General features: G+C 31.0%; 1 pseudogene; it reads right to left on the bottom strand.

The window, feature by feature from the left end:
- Positions 1 to 1,740: 1,740 nt before the first annotated feature.
- On the bottom strand, positions 1,741 to 2,341 carry LOC149266734 (uncharacterized; annotated as a pseudogene).
- Between the last annotated feature and the right edge of the window lie 2,206 nt (positions 2,342 to 4,547).

The following is a 4,547-nucleotide window of genomic DNA, read 5'->3' as shown; positions in this document are numbered from 1 at the left end:
TTTCCTCCCACTCCTCCAATGAGACATATAATGTCGATAAACCATCTAATTCCATTGGGCATGGATTAGTCCTAAAAGGTAAATCACCTAGGACTAACACCCCCAAAGCGTTGTTGTGCTACACATATAAAAAAAATATAAATAGTGTCTACACAAGGACCCACATATTTCTCTAAAGCATATTGTTATGAAGAAAACATCCCTTTCTAATCAAAAATTCTGGTGAGATTGCAAACACTTCAGAGGTTTAATGCGTCCTACATTCAGTTCATACATAAAATTTTGTAATCGCCTCAGACGGAAATGATCTTTTTCATCCCCAAACACCTCTTTCAGCCCTACGTTTAGGAATTGAGAAAAAAATGAAACCCTAGAAAGGGAATTTCATGGCTGGAATGATTAAATTGCCGGAAAGAACATATAGGGATGGGACGAATAGGTCGGGGTGCTAAGTCCACTGGCAATGAAAGAGGCGATCAATCATCCCTCCATGTCAAGGCCTTCTCCATGACTCATAATCGTAACCAACTTTCAGAGAAACATTTATTGTGACCAACTTCCAACGTGTTCTCCACTGCCTATGATGATCCAATGGCAAAATTTTTTTTAACGTCCAACACATTGGATCAATGGTATAAGACAGGGGAGTTTTTCCCAAAGGGGTGCCTTATGACGTAAAAAATTAATTTAATTTTAAAATATTGTAATTGTAAATTTATTTTTAATCAAAATTTAAAGGAAATAAATATTTAAAATTATAAATATTTTGATCATATAAATTGATTTTGTCAAATAATAGTATCGGTAAATTCCATCCACTTGAACTTGATTGTTTAAAACACACACACATATACGTTTTAAAATTATAACTAAGCAAAGCATTATATTGGTGCCTGAGAATCCCAATTCTTTGTTTATTGGATAAGGAATCAATTTTAATATTGTTTTTATTCATTCTCTCTATTCACATATTTGTGGGGAATTTAGCAATGGAAATGAAACATTTCTGATTGACTCTAAAATAATTTTGGGAACTTGAAATATTTTGGCTTTTCGAATTAAAGAGTGAGTAGATGTAAGTTATTTAGTTTGGTTTTTTAAGCTTAGATTTATTATTGTAGTATCAATTTTATTTTTTCTAATTGTAAACATAAATGAAATGGACCCTAATCTCTGGTAAACCATACTCTCACCTCATCAATTATGTCTCACTCTGTAGGCACAAATTTTAGTGACATGAATGAGAACTCACAAAGATGAGTGTTTTAAAAAATGTGCTTTTAATTTTTAAACAAGTAAAGAAACCACATGAGAAAACAAGTTGCACTCTAGACCATGCTTGAATTTTAGCTTTGGAGACGGAAAATATTTATCTAGTTTTTTTTCCATTAGTATGTAGATTGTTTTTCATTCACAAATGGAGTTGGCTCTGCCCTAAATCCAAATTATTTTGGATATATGTAAAGACAAATTACTTTTCCAAATAAAATTGAAACTCATTTTCGATTAGCCTATTTTAAAATAAAATAAAATCACTTATGCAGTTGTATTATGGAATCCAATGGGTATTCTTGTATCAAAGTTTATTTATTATCTTGGAAACCGTGAATATAGGACCATATGTCTAGTAAGTGTGAGGTCTGAAATTTTATTTTGTTTGTTGTACAGTGCTGAATTAGAAAAGGCAGTGGTCTACCTATACCTCTTACACGCACCACGAAAGTACTTTTGCATTCATGATTACAATTCGGTTTGCATCACCACGCTCCAAAACATAACCAAGCACAACAACCTACCAAGGAATGTGGCATGCACCGCCTTAGTCACTATCCATGCACACCGACAACTCTCTAGCTCAGTGACTACAAACCAAAAAAGTCCAGCGCTTTGGCCAAAATACGAAGTAAAGCATAAAGAGCAACAAGACAGTTGTCCATTTTCCCTTGATGATGTAACTCTTCCGCAAGGCAGCTGGCCTGTAATATTGTTCCTACAAAATAGATGTAACACTGGCCAGGTACCCAGCCATGTTTATATACACAAGGACACATAAGAAAAAGGCAAGTATCGAAATTGAATTGAAAAGAAACTCTCTTGAATTCACATATTTATAGAATCCCATGTTGTACATAACTAGGAAGAAGACCAATATGTAGACCACGGTATAGGCCAAGACGACTGTAAAAAACCATAGTAGAGTTTTTGTCAGGCACTTCCAAGACCTGGTAATGACGGTCAAAGTGTTCGCAAGTGAAACTTTCTTGGCCATGTAGATGGAAGTCAGCAAGTACATCAACGCTGCAGTGGAAAACATCCAAAATTCAAACACTCCATTGGCCATCTAGAGTTGTGGGATTCTTTTATGGATGATAAATGGTCTAGAAACAGGGCAGGATTTGTCAACCTCAGTAATGTGTGGATGGGACGACTATCCTCTTCAATTTTTTGCTTCTTTAACTTGTCGTAGGATCATTGGAGTGTGGAATCTTTTATTTTTTATGGAAATTTCACTTTCCATGATAGGATCGTTTGTCTGCACTTATTTGTCTGTGTTGCGCTTATTTGTCTATGTTAGGCTGTGTTTTTTTCATGTCGTATATGCATTTAATCTAAAATAGTTTGTGAAATCTCAAATCTAATTAAGTCCTGTTTTTTATTCTTTCAGTTTTGTTTTGATGTCTATGTTATGTTGTGAATTTTTCATGTCCTGTATGGATTTAATCTAAAATAGTTTGTGAAATCTCAAATCTAAATAAGACCCATATTTTATTCCTTTAGTTTTGTTTTGAAGTTTCCGGGTCGCTTGAATAATTCCACAACTTTTGACAGGAGAGGTTTCCAACTTATCTAATTTGATTGTAAGAATTTGGAAATATTTTGGAATTTTATTGACGGACAATAATGATTTCAAACAATTAACCTCTCTTCTCTGTTGTAGGAATTTGGAAATATTTTGGAATTTTATTGATGGACAATAATGATTTCAAACAATTAACCTCTCTTCTCTGTTGTCTATTGGATTATAAATATATTTTTGGAATCTTTAATTCTTAAATATTTGATGGAGCATACTTATATTTAGTTTCTCTGTTGTCTATTGGATTATAAATATATTTCTGGAATCTTTAATCTTTAAAAATTTGATGGAGCATACTTATATTTAGTTTGACTTATTAAAAATAGATAAATTAAATAAGTATAAATAATCACCTGGTTCATTTTGGAATAGAATCTTTGAAATTTGAATTTAATTTAATTTAAAATAGAATTTCTGAAATTTGAATTTAATTTAATTTAATTATTAATAATTATTAAATAGATTTTAAGATTTTGAGTTTCACTAAATACGTTTATTTTAGAATAATATTTCTTAAATTGAATATTTAGGAATAGTATTTTTGAAAATTTTAATTTAATTATAATTATGAGTAATTTAATAACAGTAATTATGAAATTTTGAATTTAATTATAATTATGAAGTGGATAGTAAAAATAGTAAGAATTTGTATTTCAATTTAATTATAAATAATTTTTCAGACTAATATTTCTAAACTTTTAATTTAGTTCAATTTAATTTAACTTAATTTATGTTTTATATTATAATCATTTTTAAATAAAGATTTATTTTGGCTGAAACATAACGTGCCACAATCAACATAGCACTCTTATCATTTTTTTTTTAAATGTCTCTCTCTCCTCAGGTTTGCTATTTATTTTACTCATAGTTTTTCTCATTTAAACCTCTATTAAACTACAAAACTTAGTTTTTCTCATTTAAACCTCTATTAAACTACAAAACTTCAAAAAGTTTGAGATTCAATTTTTTTTTTATGCATTTGGATTATATAGATTATAAATTCAAAGAAACTTTGATAAACATTCATGAGTTAATGTTTGCAGTTCCTTTACACTGATTTTCACATGGTCATACGACCTATGGTTTATACACATCAGGCCTCATCTTTGCATTTCCATGATGCAAATGCTTTGATACCAAAATTATAATATCCATATAGCACGAGCGATAGTTGCGGGTTTGAAAAGCAGACTTTGTTTTCTTTATTGGAGAGTAAAGACCTTATAAAAGGATTGGAGACACAACATGGATCAGGAAGAAAAAGAATAAATCAAAGAGCTCGATTTCTCTATTATTATCATTTAAGGGAAAGCTTGACCCTTATATTATTATTTTCAAAGATTCATATGATTATTTTTTCCGTATATTATTTATTATAATGGGCACAAGTATAAGATTAAAGTGCTTTCAATAATGAGAAAAGCGAATCATACATGTTTCTGTTCGTGTTTCCATAGCTCAGTTTCCTTTTCAAGCGGAACAAGTTACGTAGCCTATTCAGGTTCCAAATGCAGTTGTAGATCGAGCGTAAATTGCGGGTGAAGATAGATCATATTAGGCAAAATCCATGAGTCAAATAACAAATATAGAGTAAGCCATTTACCTTAAACCAACTAATCCCGTAGAGAAGGGAGAGGCAACAAAACAATAAGTTGGAGCATTACCATCACCTGTGGAAGCACCAATGTAG

This window comes from Pinus tabuliformis, chromosome 6, assembly GCF_031772625.1.
Source record: "Pinus tabuliformis cultivar Carrire ecotype Pingquan chromosome 6, CPIR1, whole genome shotgun sequence".
NCBI classification, from domain to species: Eukaryota; Viridiplantae; Streptophyta; class Pinopsida; order Pinales; family Pinaceae; genus Pinus; species Pinus tabuliformis.
The sequence above is the reverse complement of the archived record's forward strand: the minus strand, read 5'-3'. Positions and strand labels throughout refer to the sequence as shown.